The following is a 17,674-nucleotide window of genomic DNA, read 5'->3' as shown; positions in this document are numbered from 1 at the left end:
GAATTCACCGCCTCGATCAGAAAATAAACAGCCAATGCTTTTATTGTGAGCATTCTGCAACCAAGCACAGAACGCCTTGAACTTAGGAAACGCTTCTGACTTCTGCTGGAGCATAAACACATGAATGTACCTGGAAAAAGAATCAATTAAAACCATGAAGTACCTTGCTCCACCCAAAGAGGGTGCAAGTGGACCAACCAGGTCTGCGTGGATTAGCTGGTAGGGTTTGGAAGCCTGTCTGCTAGACTCCTTGCCTTTTGGAGCAACCTTCACCTTGTTCTCTGCACAAGATACACATTTCATGTGAAACTTACAGGGCTTGATGTTCAAACCCTGAACCAGCCCAGGCATCTTGGCCAGCGCCTGCCAAGACATGTGACCAAATTTTTGGTGCGCCTCGTGAATACATCCTGCATGAAGAACTTTGTTAGTTTGTGCAACACAACAAGATTCAACATTAGACACATCAACAGCATTGACATCATAAGTTATCAAGAACAAGCCAACTATAAACTTCACATGCAAAATGTCCTCTTTGCTCTTCCTGATGACACAGACGCTCTTCTTGAAGGAAATCTCAAAGCCTCGCCCAGTCAGCTGTGGGACGCTGAGGAAATTGTCTGCAAAATCTGGAACAAAAAGTACTTCGCTGATGGTTGTGTGCAGACTTGCCAGTTTCACTGTCCCGACTCCTGCAATTCTCAACGTCTTTCCATCAGCCTGTTGAATTTCTCCATCTTGAGGTGTGAAGGAAATAAACAAGTGCTGATTCTTCATAAGGTGCCTCGTCGCTCCAGAATCCACGATAAATCTGCCTTTGGCCTTTGGAGAAGCAGTGCCAGCAAACAAAGCCTTGTTTTTCACTGGCCTGGGTTTCCCACCCCCCCTTCTGCTTCTGGGCATCTGCAGGCTTCTTCTTTCGTTTAGCTTCAGCCTTTGGGCAACATCTCTGAATATGACCTTGGTTTCCACAGTTCCAGCACTTCACAGCTGCCAATGCCTTGGCTCCCCCTGGAGGCTGGAATGCTGTCCCACACTGCTCCCCCTGAAGCGCACAAGCTGACTCAGCTGCATGCCTCCTATCATATTTGTTTTGCAAGTTACCAAAACTTTTGTAGCAGTGAGGTCCTGTGCAGGAAGAGTTGCCAGCTGGCTTGCCACAGCATGATAGCTCTCATCCAGGGAGTCCAGGATAAGGATTGCAAACAGAGACTCAGGCATATTGAAACCTCTATGAGTCAATTCCTGTCTGAGATGCTGCAAATGCAAAACGTGGGCTCTAAGGTCTTCCCCTGGCTCCAAACGCTTCCTGTGCAGCTTTCTGAAGTAAAGCAACACAGACCCAGCCTCTTGTCAGAGATGACAGGCCTGAAGCCCTTCCCACATCTCACGCGAGCTGGCCTTGCCAGCCAGGGTGATTAACTCTTCAGGAGCTACTGAGAGCAAAATTATTCCCATGGCTCTTGAATCCTGTGCCACCCGTTCATCTGTCAAAGGTGCTGGGAGGGTCCTCAGAAACAGTGTGCCACACACCAAGCCTTCTCATCTGGCCCTCGCAGTACCTTGCCCAGGTCTGATAGTTGTGGCCATTAAGCTTTGGGCACGGAGCCCCAACTGAGGCTTGTAAAAGATCCATTTCAGCTCTTTACTTCAGCCATAAGCCTTATTCCCTTCAAAGGCTTCTTATCTTTGGCAGTCGTAAATTACGAGGCCTGCTTGCTCTCTGCTGGCCTAATTAGTTGGCTCGGACTTCAAAGACTCTCTGCTTTGAGCCTCGCTTTTCCACATACCTCTCGCAGTCTTCAGCAGTCTTACTCTCCTGTAAGCGCCGTGAATCTGGGCCCATAACCTATTGTTGGGATACTACCAGGGAGACGGAGGCATCAGGAAGGCCCCCAGTCGTCTCTGGACGATCACCAGTCTCCCGTGGAACAGCATCAGTCAATTAGTGACACGAGCCTCAGAGACATTCCAAGGCCCGTGCACACCCTTTCAGCAGAGTCTCCACAATGAAACGATGCAGACAGAAAAGCGTATTTACAGCTTTATTCAACGTAGTTCAGAACAAAGGAAAAACATGACTGCTTGCCTCCGTGTCCAGGAAAACAGCCGGAACAAAAGCTATATGCAAAATGGAAGTTCCCAGCGAGCAGTGCTGGGAGTAAACAGGCATGTGATACACAACAATCATGCCTGACCCTTTTAAGGTGGAACGGAACTATCCTAACACAGTGTACCACACTGCAAGCTTTCACAGTTGACCCTCGCAGTAACTTGCCGAGGTCTGATAATTGTGTCCATTAAGACGTGGACACAGGGTCCCATCTGACGTTGCCTGTAAGAGATCCATTCCTGCTTTTTACTATAGCCAGGAACTGAATTCTCTTCACAGTCGCTTTATCTAAGCAAGTCATAAATCACGCGACCTGCTTCTCTCCAGCCTTAATTGCTTGGCTCGGACATCAAAAGCCCTCTAGCCTTGGCCAGGAATGCTTGGCTCCACATACCTCTCTCCATGCTGGGTCGACACAGCAGTCATCAGCAGCCTTACTCTCGTGTAAGCACTGTGGATCTGGGCCCATAACCCTATTGTTGGGATGTGTCCAAGGGATCGGGGGCAATTTGCAGGCCCCCAGCTGGCTCTGGCCCACTGGCCGGTAGCCGGGCAATCTCCGGTCCTTGGCTCAGCATCAAACAGCGACCCACAGCTTCAGAAGCCTTCAGAAGCTGGAGCACGCTCTAATCAGCAGAGTAAATAACACACAACAGAAGTGGCAGATAGAGGCTGTGTAAAGCATATTTACAAGCAGTTTATTTAGCATACAGCAGGACAAAGGAAAAACATGTCTTCTCCCTTTCGTGTCCAAGAGCAAGCAGCATAAGCAAAAGCTATACACAAACGGAAGTTCCCAGCAAGCTGTGCTGGAGTGTAAACAGACATGTGACATACAAAAATTCCACATGTGTGTAAAGGTGGAACGGGATATTGTAACAAACCTGTCTCTCCCATATTGGTCTCTACAGTCATAGCAGGCACTGTAACCTTCCAAAAGTTTGACTTCACCCACAAAGGCACACTCCCCTATTGTCTCCTAAGACAGATGAATGCCAACACAAGCTTTTGGGGACTCATGCTCACTTCATCACATAGGTGAACTGAAATCTTAGTATACATGTTTGTAAGGGAGAAAATTGTAATTTGGAAGTTGTATGGAAAAACCTTTCCCCTTATTTTTTGCCTCTCATTACCATTCAAACCCTGCCTTACAATTTTCTCCTTTATTCACTTGCCAACTTTCACTTCATTAACCTTCAACAAGATGCTTTAATTCTAGCTATTAAAAAATGACAACAAAATATTACGAAGAATTAAATCAGGGTGGGACCCATAAGTACTTAACTTTGCTTGGCAAGTGCACTCTGTTTCTGGTGAGTATAAGCATGCCCTCTTTCACTTTAAAGGACGATGTCTAATTATTTTGGCTTTGGCTTTGGCTAGATAAACCTTGTGCGCACTCTGGGAGAGGCGAGAAGTAAGATAGCCCAACACAAGCTCCCACAGATCCCAGGAACAATTCCGGTGGTGAGGGATGTGGAAACCTGCTCAGGCAATGGGTTTTTATCACATCGTCAGCAGATGTGGGTTGGCTAAATGTGGCCTCTCTACTTGACCCTTGGAACTTTTTCCAGGCCACTCCCCTCACTCACCCTTACTTCAAATCCCAAGTGTTTTGACCTGACTGGAATGTGTTCTTGAACTCTAATAATGTCTCTTGCTTCAAGTTTCTCCCACTCTGTTTCTATTCCAGAGAGGCTGCAACACTGGCATTTTTAAAGGCTCAAGAAAGTGAAAATGTTATTGCTGCCCGGGAAGTCCGAGGCCTTGCTGAAGTCATAAGTAAATGTTTACCAATTTAATTCTGGCACCATAATCAGTGTTTTTAGCAAATGTGGTATCTTTCATTTATGCAGACTACCAGCTATACTACTGCAAAGTACTCTGCTTGGGGCTTCCTTTGAAGACAGCTCAGTAACTGCAGCCAGTGCAGAACACCACTCCTCAGTTTTTGCCCAATACCTTGCCAGTTGCACTGGTAGCCACTGCATTCTCACACTCAGTTCAACCTGATGGTGATAGTCTTTAAAACCCAAAATTGTTTTGCCGATAGTAACACCTTGAACTTAGGCTGTTACCAAATGGGCCACCAGTGCAGTTATCTGAGCAGAAGTGTTATATGCTGACAGGGCCTCCTGTCAACAAACATACTGCAGCATTCTGCACTAACTTTAGTTTCAAACCCACACAGAGTTGACTGCAGTAATCCAATCTTGAAGTCACCAATGCCTGAACTCTTGTGGTCAAGCCCCCCCCCCCCTTTTATTGTCTGTAAGCCACTTTTAAGTAACTGTAACAAAACATATAAGAATGAGTAACTATGAACTTGTGCATAAAACTGAAGACGGAACTAAAATGTGGCAGGCTTCTTTAGCAGCATGGGAATGTCAGCTAACCCAGTGGTTTTGTAAAAACAACAACAACACATTACTATTTTTTAATGTAGAAGGGATTGTAATCTCTCTCTGTATGCTAGGCTGGCATGAGTTCTACAGCTGTGCATACAGTCTAATCTCTCTCCCTCCCTCCCAGTTCCTGAGAATAAAAACAGTGACATTGTGGAACGTATCTCAGAGAGCAGGAGGTGCCGTTATGAAGAGATGGTGGTGACGCTACGGCAGGAAGTGGCATGCGCTGGGAAGGTAGGCAGCCCTCTTCACTACTTTAGTGCATCACTATTGATAGTACTAGGGATGGGATAATCTGCCCATTTGCAATGTGAAGCCAATGTGGTGTAGTGGCTTGAGTGCTGGCCTAGGACCTGGAAGACTAGGGTTCAAATTTATCCACTTGGCCATGGAGGTCTCTGAGTGACCTTGGGCCAGCCACTCACTCTCAGCGTATCGTAACTCACAGGGTTGTTGCAGTGAAGATAAAATGGGGAGAAGGAGGACCATGTACACCACATTGAGCTTCTTGGAGGAAAGGTGGGATGTAAATGTAATAAAGAAATAAAGCTCAGTTCTCTCCTTTTCTCATTTCTTCCTATCTTAAATTCAGTTTTCCACTTTTTGCAACAATTTGTGAGTTTTTGCTTTAAATCCTCATGAAAATATGTTACTGCTTTAGTATAGATCTCTCTAAATGTTTTGTGTTCAGTTTTGACTGTATAGTTTTATGCAAGAAATTCCCCCTTATGTGCATTTTCATTTCATTTTTCACTTATGTGACACATTTTTCTAATACATACATATTGATGCACTTTGGCAAGTGTTACCCATCAGATGGCAAGTGTTACCCATCAGATTATCTTCTCTGTTCAGGAAATGGAGGTGTGTTTCTTGGAGCCTGGGAAGCTATTTCTGACCAAGCTGTCAGAATCCGATCGCACCATTGAGTCCCTTTTCCAAGTTTCTTTTTTTTAATATATTTTTTTAATTTCCAATAAAAAAGAATTTTTAGTCATACATTTTCAATACAATCACAAATACATATTTTTGACTTCCATCAGTTCATCCGTGAATCCTCCGTGTTCTCGTCTTTATACTGCAAGTTCAAAATTTGTCATTGTCTTTTATCTTAAAATCCACCTACTCCCCCTCTTCCCTTTTTTACAATACATATTTCTTCACAAAGGTTCCTGTAAACCCACAAACGTTATTTGTTCATCACATATGCTTTTCATATAATCCACAAATTTACTCCAGTCCTCAGTGAACTTGTGATCTCGTTGGTTTCGGACTTTCCCTGTTAATTTATCTAGTTCTGCGTAGTCTGTTAATTTCATCCTCCACTCTTCTATAGATGGTAGTTCCTCCTGTTTCCATTTTTGGGCCAGTAGTATCCTTGCTGCCGTCACTGCATATAGAAATAATTTCTGATCTTTTCTATTTATTTCATTTCCAACCATTCCTAACAAGAAAGCTTCTGGTTTTTTAGCAAATGTATATTTCAGCATCTTTTTCAACTCATTATATATCTGTTCCCAGAATACTTTAACCTTATTACACTCCCACCACATATGGTAAAATATTCCTTCTTTTTCTTTACATTTCCAACATTTATTACTTACTTTATACATTTTTGCTAGTTTTACTGGAGTGATATACCATCTATAAACCATCTTCATCACATTTTCTTTCAGTGCAGTGCAGGCTGTAAATTTTATCCTTTCATTCCATAATTTATTCCACTCATCAAATTGTATATTATACCCCAAATCCCTGGCCCATTGAATCATTACTGATTTTACCTCTTCATCTTTAGTATGCCATTCTAGCAACAATTTATACATTTTTGACAGGTTTTTAATTTTATTACTCACTATTTCTTTTTGAAACTTTGACTCTTTTTCCGAAAAGCCTCTCTCTTTTAACTCTTTTTTAAACATTTCATTAATCTGATAGTAATGCAACCAATCATTAACATATTCCTTGACTTCCTCATATGGTTTTAACTTCCATTTTCCCTCTTCTTTAATAATCAAATCCCCGTAAGTTATCCACCCCCCTTTCATGTTAATTTTTTTCACACTCATAACTTCTAAAGGTAATAACCAATGTGGTATTTTTGCTTCTAATAGGGTTTTATACCTATCCCATACTTCTATCAGAGATCTTCGAAATATGTGGCTTGCAAAACTTTTATGAACTTTTTTCTTATCATACCATAAATAAGCGTGCCATCCAAATCTATTATCAAATCCTTCCAAGTCCAACAATTCCGCATTTTCTAATTTCACCCACTCCTTTAACCAACAGAGGCAAGATGCTTTGTAATATAATTTCAAGTCCGGCAGGGCGAAGCCTCCTCTTTCTTTCGCATCTGTCAACAATTTAAATTTTATTCTAGGCTTCTTGCCCTGCCAGATATATCTTCAAATTATTTTTTTGCCAATCTTTAAATATAGTTGCCCCTTTTATAACCGGAATTGTCTGGAATAAAAATAACATTTTCGGCAAAACACTCATCTTTATCGTTGACATTCTTCCCCAGAATGATAATTTCATCCTTCCCCACACCTCTAGATCTCTTTTAATTCCATTCCACATTGGTATATAATTATTTTGAAATAAATCAATATTTTTGGGGGTCACCCAAATTCCCAAGTATTTAACTTTTTTCACCACTTCAATCTCAGTCTGTTGTTGCATTATTTCTATCATATCTTGATCCATATTTTTAACAATCATTTTCGTTTTCTTTCTATTCAAAATAAAACCTGCCATTTTACCAAATTGTTCTATTTCCTCTAGTACTTCTTTGGTACTTTTTAACGGTTCCTCCACTGTTAAAACCAAATCATCAGCAAATGCTTTGACTTTGTATTCATTTCGACCAACTGTAACTCCCTTAATTTTTTCATTTTTCCTTACTGATCTTAGGAGAACCTCCAGTACCATGATGAAAAGTAGCGGTGACAGAGGACAACCCTGTCTTGTGCCTTTAGCTATTTTAATCTTTTCTGTTAGCACATTATTTACTATCAACTTTGCTGTTTGTTCTGTATATATCGCTTTGATACCATTGAAAATCCCTTGACCTAAGTCCATCATCTCTAAATTCTTCAACATAAATTCCCAAGATGTATTATCAAAGGCCTTTTCAGCGTCCACAAATATTAGCATAGCTTGTTTATCATTCCTGGCAGTCAGATATTCCACAATGTCTATTATATTTCTTATATTATCTTTCATCTGTCTGCCAGGTAGAAAACCCGCTTGATCTTTATGAATATAGTCTTGCAATATTTTTTCCAACCTTTTCGCTAATATGCTTGCAAATATTTTATAATCGTTGTTCAATAAAGATAGGTAAAGGTAAAGGAACCCCTGACCATTAGGTCCAGTCGTGGCCGACTCTGGGGTTGTGGCGCTCATCTCGCTTTACTGGCCGAGGGAGCTGGCATACAGCTTCCGGGTCATGTGGCCAGCATGACTAAGCCACTTCTGGCGAACCAGAGCAGCGCACGGAAACGCCGTTTACCTTCCCGCCGGAGCGGTACCTATTTATCTACTTGCACTTTGACGTGCTTTTGAACTGCTAGGTAGGCAGGAACAGGGACCAAACAACGGGAGCTCACTCCATCACGGGGATTCGAACCGCCGACCTTCTGATCGGCAAGTCCTAGGCTCTGTGGTTTAACCCACAGCGCCACCCGCGTCCCTTTCAATAAAGATATTGGCCTATAATTTTTAACTTGTGTCAAATCTGAGTCTTGTTTAGGAATGAATGTAATAAAAGCATCTTTCCAAGTGTCAGGGATTTCTCTTTCCTTCAAAATGTTGTTCATAACTTCTCTTAAAGGCCAAAGTAAGATATGTCTCATTTCCTTATAATATCTTGCCGTAAGTCCATCTGGTCCTGGAGTTTTTCCTCTTTTCAACTCTTTAATTGCTTTATCAATCTCATCATTTTCAATTGGGGTATTCAGTTGGTCTTTTCTATCAGTTGGGATCTTCTGCACCTCTTTCATCCTTAAAAATTCTTCAATTTTTTATTATTGCTCTTCTCCTTTTTTTATATAAGTTCCTATAAAAATCCACAAATCCTCTTCTGATATCTTTCAGATTCTCCATTTCCTTTCCTTCTACGATGATCCTATTGATTGTGTTTTGTTCCTTCCTTTTCTTAATCTGCCAGGCCAATAATTTCCCTGATTTATTTGCAAATTCAAAGGTTTTTTTGTTTCATCCTCTTTATATTCCATTCTACTTCTTTATTAATTATCATTGCAAATTGTGATTGTAGAATCTTTGTATTTTGTTTTATTTTCATATTGTTTGGCCTTTTAATTAATTTTTTCTCATTTTCCATTATCTGCTTTAAAACCTCTTTCTTTCCCTTTTCTCTATATTTATTCTTGATCGAATTCTGTTGAATAAAGAAGCCCCTCATTACAGCTTTACTTGCGTCCCATACAGTACTCATTTTTGTACCTTTGTTACAATTGTTTACAAAGTAGTCTGTTAAGTTTTTTTGGGCTTTCTCCACAATCTTTTGGTCATCAAGAAGATATTCATTCAATCTCCATCTAAAAGATTTTTCCTCGAATCCTTTCATTACAAACTTTAATGCACTATGATCCGAAAGTACCTTTGGTTGAATTTCAATCTCTAAAATTCTTGGTGTAAGTTCATTGGAGATCCACACCTGATTGATTCTTGACATTGATTCATTTGGTTCCGAGTTGTAATGGGTTTAGGGGTTGCTCGTGCGTAAGTTGCCGCCACTCCCGGCTAGGTTACCTGGTTAACCCTTTCTGACTGAACAGCCTCCAGCATCGTGACTGTCTCAGTCGCTGGCAGAATCCGTCAGTGGGTGTTTCTTAAACTTCTTCCAGCACAAAAGTTCCTTGACGCCAAGTCTCCTCCTACTCTCCCTGCGCGGAAGTCTTCTGCGCAGGGAGGGTGTGGGCAGTGGAGTACCCGTACTCTCTCCGCTGGTCTCCGGCGAGGAGTCTTGGAGCCTCCTCCCCGATTCCCCCATCTGCCCCCCTTCTCTACTGGTGTTACGCTGATTTCCTTCCCCAGCAGACGGGCTCCCTCTCTCCCTACTGGGACCCTCTCCACCATCCCTTTGAAGCCTTCCCTCCGCTTCCAGCTCCGATGGCAGTTCCCTGACATCCATCTCCCCCCCAGGACCCCCCCACCCTCGGCCCGACCTTCTGATCCAACCTCATCCCTTTCCTCGGCCGATGATGCGGGGAAACCCCTGAAGGAGCTGTCGCCATCCTCTGAGGATTCAAAACCCGCTTCCCACCCGCTTCGAACTCTTGATGCGGGGTGGGCCTCCCAGTCTGATTCTTCTCCCTCTGACATTTCCCCTCCTTCCTCCTCGGAGGCAGGAAAACCCACAAATTCCTCCTCCTCGTCTGTGGTTCCAAATTCTTCCTCCCAGAATCTCGCTAGTGGTTTTGGTTTGTCTGGGAACAGGCTGTGGAATTCTTCCACTAGATACCCATCATTGACTGCCTCAGCGGGGACCCACGTGTTTTCTGACTCGGGTTCTCCTTCCCAAACCACTAAGTACTCCACCTGGCGCCCTCGCCACCTTGAATCGAGTATTTCCGTGGCTTGGTTGTGGAGTTCCCTCTCCTCTACCCGCGGGTGGGCGGTGACTCCTCCCTCCCGCCCCGGGAATTCCCGCCCCTCCCTGTACGGCGAGAGTAGGGACCTATGGAAGACCAGATGTATCTTCATGCTGTCAGACAACTTGAGCTTGAATGCCACAGGGTTCACCTACTGTGTAACATCAAAGGGTCCCAGCCGCCTTGGCTGCAACTTCTTGCACCCTCCCTTTAGGGGCAACCCTTGGGTTGACAACCACACTCGGTCTCCCACCCGTATGGCATCCCCCTCCCGACGATGCTTGTCTGCCTGCCTCTTGTAAACTTCCTTGGCCCGCTCCAAGTTCATCTTGAGTTGCTGGTGCAATGCCTCCTTTTCTTCCACAAACTGCTCTGCCACAGGTACACTCCACCCTTCCTCCCCCCTCCCCGGGAAGGCCCTGGGGTGACACCCATAATTGGCCATGAACGGGCTCATGCCCGTGGACACATGTTCAGCGTTACTGTATGCAAATTCAGCCAGCGCTAGTTTCTCTACCCAATCGTTCTGTCTCTCGCTGACGTAGCAGCGTAGGTATTGCTGGAGTATACTGTTCGCTCTTTCTGTTGCCCGTTGGTTTCCGGGTGTCGCGCCGTCGAGAAGCCCACCTCTACCTGCAGCAAGCTCATGAGCTTCCTCCAGAACCGGGAAGTAAATTGTTTTCCGCGATCCGAGATGACCCTCGAGGGAGCCCCATGCAACCTTAAGATGTGATCCACAAACAACTTGGCTGTCTCCTCTGCCGTCACCGCATGTGAGCAAGCTATGAAATGGCACATCTTCGTCAGTAGATCGACTACTACCATGACTGCTGTCTTCCCCCTGGACTTGGGCAAATCTGTCATAAAATCAAGGGACACCACCTCCCAGGGTCTTCCTGGCGTGGGTAAGGGTTCCAGTAACCCTGCGGGGGCAGCCCTCTCCCCCTTTGCCCTTTGGCAGCGGTCGCACCCCCGTACATATTCCCGTACATCCTCCCTCACCCTTGGCCACCAGAACTGCCTGGTGACGAGCAGCATGGTTTTGTGCTGTCCAAAGTGCCCAGCTGTGGGGTTGTCGTGGAGTTGTTTGAGTACCTTCCCCCTCAGGGTCTCCCCCGGTACATACAGCGCCCCCTTATAGTACAGCACACCTTCCTTTTCCTCAACCCCCCCATGGTTTTCTCTTCCGTCTCGGAGTCCCCTGATTTTAGTTTGAGCGAACACGTCGTTTCTAGTGAGCCCGGCCAGTTCTCGTTTCCCAACCAAAGCTCCGACACACACCCATCGGTCCTCGGGGATCACGTGTCGTATCTCCGGCGGTCCCTCTCCTTCTATGTACTCCGGCTTCCGGGAGAGAGCATCTGCTCTTACGTTTTCCCCTCCCGGCACGTATCAGATCTCGAAGGAAAACTTGGAGAACTCCTGTGCCCATCGAATCTGTCTCTGGTTGAGTAATCGCGCGGTCCTCCAGTATTCCAAGTTCTTGTGATCATTACAAACCTGGATCTTGTGCTGCGCCCCTATTAACAGATGTCTCCATCGGTGAAACGCCGCATAGATCGCAAGCAGTTCGCGGTCATACACCGTATAGTTTTGCTCCGACTTGCTCAGCTTCCTCGAGAAAAAGGCACACGGCTTCCATTCCTGCTTGCTCCTCCCTGGCTGCAAAAGTACCGCCCCAATGGCTCTGTCGGACGCGTCGGTCTCTAGCCTCATGGGTTTCTCCAGATCAACGTGCAGGAGCTGCTCTTCCGAAGCGATCGCCTTCTTCAGTCTTTCAAAGGATTGCTGGGCACTTTCTGTCCAGGCGAACTTCCTTTTGCTACTGAGACAATCTGTGATGGGCGCCGTTAAGTGGGCGAAGTTCTTGATGAACTTCCTGTAGAAGTTGCTGAACCCTAGGAACCTCTGCACATCCTTCCGGGTTTTGGGGGCTTTCCATTCCAGCACCGCCTGCACCTTGCTTGGGTCCATAGCCAGTCCCTTGTCTGACAACTTGTACCCCAGAAACTCGACCTCTCTGGTGTGAAATTGGCATTTTTCCAGCTTGACCCACAACTGGTGCTTCTGCAGCCTCTCTAGCACTTCCCTGACGTCTCTGACATGTTGCTTCTCATTGTCTGAATAGATTAAGACGTCGTCCAAGAAGGCTACGCAGTTCTTGTACAGCAGGGGCCCCAACACGTGGTGCATGAATGCTTGAAAGCAGGCGGAGCCCGATTGTAATCCAAATGGCATGACTAAGTACTCAAAAGCCCCCAGGGAGGTGAACATGGTGGTCTTCCATTCGTCCCCCTCCCTTACCCTGATCAAATTGTACGCTCCCCTGAGGTCCAGCTTGGTGAAAATTTTCCCCTGCCTCACTCGTGTTAAAATGTCGTCAATCCTGGGCATTGGGAAGGTCATGGGTTCAGATACCAGGTTTAGGGCCCGGTAGTCCACGACCAGCCTGGGCTGATTAGTCCCTTTTTTGTCCACAAAGAACACCGGACTGCCCCCCACCGCCTTTGATTCTCTTATGAACCCCCTCTTCAGGTTTTTGTCAATAAACTGCCGTAACTCCTGCATCTCCCTGTCCGACATGGCATACAGCTTACCCACCGGCAGCTGAGCCCCTGGGATTAAGTTGATTTGGCAGTCAAAGGGCCTATGGGGGGGTAGTCTATCCGCCTCCTTCTCGCTGAAGACTTCCTTTAGGTCAGTGTATGGTGGTGGCACCTCTCCCTTTGTTTCCACCGCCAGCCCAGCCACCCTGGCCAATTTCATTCTTGGGGTATCCCCCCCCCAGACAGTTTCAAGTTTCAAGTTTATTGCGGCCAAAGCCAGTGACACTAAACACCACAAGATCAGACAACAAGAAATCAGCAACAACTTCAGAAAAGAAAAAAGGTTACACAAGGGAACTTCGCAGTGTGCCATTCAACAGAAGAGATTTACGCTTCTTAATTACTAAAGTGCAAAATTTAGCCACCTCATATGATATTGAGCTTGAGGAATCTTCCAGGAGGTATTTTCGAAGAATTCCCCCCAGACAGTGTTCCAAACAGTAAGCTGACCCAAAGGTGACTGACCGCTGATGCCATGACACTACTGGATCATGCAGTCCCAGCCAGCTCATCCCCAGTATTATTGGGGGTCCTGCCAGTGTGGCCACGTGAAAGGCAATGGTCTCCGTGTGCCTGGACACCCTCATTCGCATTGGCGGGGTCTGGTGTGTCACTTCCCCTCCCAGAAGTTCCCTGCCATTGATGGTGGTCACTTGCAAGGGAAAATCCAGGGGTAGCAAGTGTATTTGGTGCTCCAAGGCGAAGTCCCTGCTGAAGAAATTGCAGGAGCTGCCCGAATCCAGCAGCCCCTCAACCTTGACTGGGTGCCCATTCGGGAGTTCTAGCACCACTGCTATGGCTATCGCTTCCCTGGGGGGGGGGTCAGGCTGGGGCACTTCTATTGGTTGCTGGCCTGGCTGCTGGCCCCGCTGGTTGGCAGCCAGGCTTTGTCGTTTCCCTGCGCCTGCCCTTCCTCCCCCTTCTCCTCACAGCCAGCAGCCCCCACCATCCCTTGCCAGGCCTTTCTTTGAGGGCAGACCCTTGCGAAATGTCCCGGCCGTTGGCAGAGAAAACACTTCTTGGTGGTTTTCCAATCCTTCCCCTCCCTCTTGCGACCTTCACTGGAGTTTGAAACCTCGCGCGCGTGCGCGCCATCTATTTCCATTGGCTCAGCCGCTTGGGAAAGCTGTCTCGGTATTTCAGGAATGCGGTAGTTATGGCAACGTTCCCCTCTCCCTTCTCATTTCTCCTGAGCCCATGCTTCCTGCCTCACTCCAATCGCAAGCACAGCCTTGGTCAGCTGATCCATTGACTGCGGGCGGGGCACGCGGGACAGCTCGTCCTTCACCGTTGGGGACAATCCCTCCTCAAACAACATTTGAATAGGTTCAGAGTCCAGATCCCACCCGAACCGGTGGACCAACATCGCAAAGCGCGACCAGTAGTCTCTAACTGACTGGCTCCCCTGCTTGCACCCCATCAGTTCTCACCGAGTCACACTTTGCTGGACTTCACTGGAATACATCACATCCATCGCCTGAAAGAATTTCTTAAGGTCCTTCAAGGCATGATTTTGCGTCGCCATAAGGGGCCTGCTCCATTCCCTTGCCCCATCCTCCAGATGCCCCACAACGTAAGCCACCCTTTGCTCATCGTTAGCAAAGTCATCATGCTGCAGTTCCAAAGCGAACTTTATTTCCGTTCGGAACGCATTGTAGTCCTGGGGTTTCCCCCAAAATTTGTGTACCAGCCCCGGTACCTTCCTTGCGATGGGGGTGGGTCTGACCTGGGCATCCTGAGCTCGTCTTTCGTCCAGCCGCGCTGTCAGGAGAGCTACATGCTGTTCCAAATCTCGGTTTCTCTCTACCAGACCTTGCACCGCAGCTGCTTGCTCTGTCTCTCCGGCTCCTCCGGTCTGGCTCATGGTGCTGCCTCTCTGGAGCTACGCACAAGCAACGTCGGTGACTGACGGATTGCTGTAATGGGTTTAGGGGTTGCTCATGCGTAAGTTGCCGCCACTCCTGGCTAGGTTACCTGGTTAACCCTTTCTGACTGAACAGCCTCCAGCATCGTGACTGTCTCAGTCGCTGGCAGAATCCGTCAGTGGGCGTTTCTTAAACTTCTTCCAGCACAAAAGTTCCTTGACGCCAAGTCTCCTCCTACTCTCCCTGCGCGGAAGTCTTCTGCGCAGGGAGGGTGTGGGCAGTGGAGTACCCGTACTCTCTCCGCTGGTCTCCGGCGAGGAGTCTTGGAGCCTCCTCCCCGATTTCCCCATCTGCCCCCCTTCTCTACTGGTGTTACGCTGATTTCCTTCCCCAGCAGACGGGCTCCCTCTCTCCCTACTGGGACCCTCTCCGCCATCCCTTTGGAGCCTTCCCTCCGCTTCCAGCTCCGATGGCAGTTCCCTGACACAAGTGAAATGTGAATTGGTTTTCTAACGGATGTCTTAGTCTCCAAATATCTATTAAATTACAGTTCTCCGTTAAAGAAAAAAATGTTTTTGGTAGTTTCCCTTCTCTTGTCAATCCTTTTGCTCTCAGCCTATCCATTTCCATTGAAACCACTCCATTCATATCACCCATTATTATAATCTTTTGATCCAGGTGCTCAAATAGTTTTTCTTCCAAACTCTTAAAAAATTCAGTCTTATTTCCATTTGGTGCGTAGATCCCGACTATTATCAATTTTTCTCCTTGCCATATGATCTGTACTGCAATGATTCTTCCTTCTTCATCCTTGAATAGTTGCTGAGCTTCAATTTTGTTTTTTATATACAGTACCACCCCTCTCTTCTTGCTCCTATCTGAAGAAATAAATTCATTTCCTAGTTTTTTATTAATTAGAATTTTTCTATGTTTTCTTGCCATGTGGGTTTCTTGTATACAGATAATGTCCAAATTTTTCTTCTTTAAGTATTGTGCAATTTTACTGCATTTATTTTTTCTCGTTTATCTCATTAATATTCCATGACCATAATTTCAACTCCATTTTAACCTTTTTTATAAGAATTTTATAAAAATTACTCTAGAAACAATCTCCTTCTTCTTCCTTTTCCTCTTCTTCTTGACTTTTCCTGTTATCCTCTTCCTCCTCCTCTAATTCCCCCTCTCCAATGTCTGTTCCTAAGTCAACTCCTGCACCTGCACCCACTCCCGCACCTCTCACCTCCTCCTCCCCTCTCTCAAGCTCCTTGTATCTTCTCAAAAATTTCAATGTTTCCTCTGGACTTGTGTGCTTATGTTTCTTTACTTTATACATAAAGGATATCCCCTCAGGGAATTCCCATCTGAAATCAATCTGATTCTTCCTTAATATCTGCACCATTTGTCTGTACGGATCCCTACGTTTCAACAAACGAAGTGGGATGTCTTTAAAAATAATTATGTAATTTCCACCAATACTCAATCTTTTTTCTCTATTCTTTTGCAAAATCAGATTTCTCATTTCTCTATCTTTAAAAATTATTAAGCAGTCTCCTGGAAATTTCTTTGCTTTAATAGTTCTAGTCTTTATGCGAAATGCATTGTGTACTGTTTTTGCAACATCTTCTATTGGAATCTCTAACCATTGGGCAATTTCTGTAATCAGTTTCTCTCTAATGTTTTCCCCTTGTGTCTCCGGCACCAGCCTCAGTCTCAGATTAACTTCTCTCTGTCTAAGTTCTTTCATAGCAAGTGCGTCCAAAACCTCCTCTTGCGTTTTATTAATTTCAGACATCTCCACTTTAATTTTTTTCTTCTTCCTTTTTCACCTCCCTCACTTCTAATTTAGTTCGTTTCATTCCCTCCTCCAGGCTTTGTGTCCGTTTCGAAACCTCCTTGATTTGCCCCTTCAATTCATTAACTGTCATATCCATCTTCTTGTCCATCTGCTCCATTTTTTTGTCCTTCTGTTCTAATTTTGCCTCAATATTTTTCTCACTTTGTTTTATATCTTTTTTAAGTTCAGCAAACATTTTTGCTATCTCTCCTTTCAATTCTGTTTCTTGCTTTGAACCCCTTCTATCCCCTGGTGTTGCACCTTTACTTTTTACTTCTTTTGCGTTGAGGACATTTTTTTTTAAATTAAACCACTCTCTTATTCAAACAAAGTTAAATATCAATAAACCAACTCCAGAGTTCCCCAAAAATAAAACTAAAAAAGCCAAAAAGTTCAAAAGATGTTCAAAAGTTCGGAATTTCTTCTGCCACTTGCTTAGCTATTCCAAATGAGTACATAAAAATGAAAATAACAGTTATTGCCACTTGGTTGGCTAATCCCAGTTATTAATAACAGTTATTGCCACTTGGTTGGCTAATCCCATAAACTTAAATCAAGGAAGGCTCAGTCTGGACTATCTTGAATCTCTTTCAAAAATCTTCAAACCATTCACCTTACAGTATCCACAAAATCCAGAGAAATAGGAGAGAGGGGTAGAGGAAAGAGAGGACAAAAGCAAGTCCTATAGTTCTTTAAATTCCCTCCACATTGCAAGAATCCCAAACCTCCTCTTAAACAGATACGGAGCAAAGAAGGGGGGGCAGTTCTATTGTTCTTTCTCTTCAGCAAATATTCCCCTCAAATAAAAAACAGTTCTCAAAAAAACATACTGAGACCAATAGATCTTGCCTTCACTTATTTTCTCTGCCAGAAGGTCCTTCAAATTATCTTTAAGAGTAGCAGATTAATTAAAACAAATAGTCACTACGCAGGTTTTTTTGAAATCGAAAGTAAAAGTTCTGGAGAGTCCTTCCCCTACGATCTCCCCAAGTTCACTGAAATGACTTCAAATCCATCTATAAACTCTTTCCTTTCAACTTACCCCCTCTCTCAAATCTTCCTTTTAAGCATATGATCAAATTAGCGCTTATTCAAAGTGAAAACCATTTGCGGGAACTCACGATCCTCTCCTGCTCTGTGAATACCTCTTGCATATGGAGCCGATTTCGGATGAAGCTGACCTCCTTTTTACTCTTCATCCATCCCAAATCTGTTCCACTGTCA

At 45.1% G+C, this 17,674-nt stretch overlaps 2 long non-coding RNA genes across 2 annotated transcripts in view; one reads left to right on the top strand and one right to left on the bottom strand.

Annotated features, from left to right (window-relative positions):
* LOC308467830 overlaps positions 1 to 17,674 on the bottom strand; it is a 95,969-nt gene that overhangs the window by 68,353 nt on the left and 9,942 nt on the right. The gene's annotated exons all lie outside the window — the stretch shown is intronic.
* Positions 3,824 to 5,465, top strand: LOC308467593. The gene is made up of 3 exons (XR_013981242.1): positions 3,824 to 3,898; positions 4,649 to 4,758; positions 5,380 to 5,465. It is a non-coding gene; the product is annotated as an uncharacterized lncRNA (long non-coding RNA).

This window comes from Podarcis pityusensis (assembly GCF_964106645.2).
Source record: "Podarcis pityusensis genome assembly, chromosome: W".
Lineage (NCBI taxonomy): Eukaryota > Metazoa > Chordata > Lepidosauria > Squamata > Lacertidae > Podarcis > Podarcis pityusensis.
Note: the sequence above shows the minus strand (reverse complement) of the source record. Positions and strands in the feature narration are given on the sequence as shown.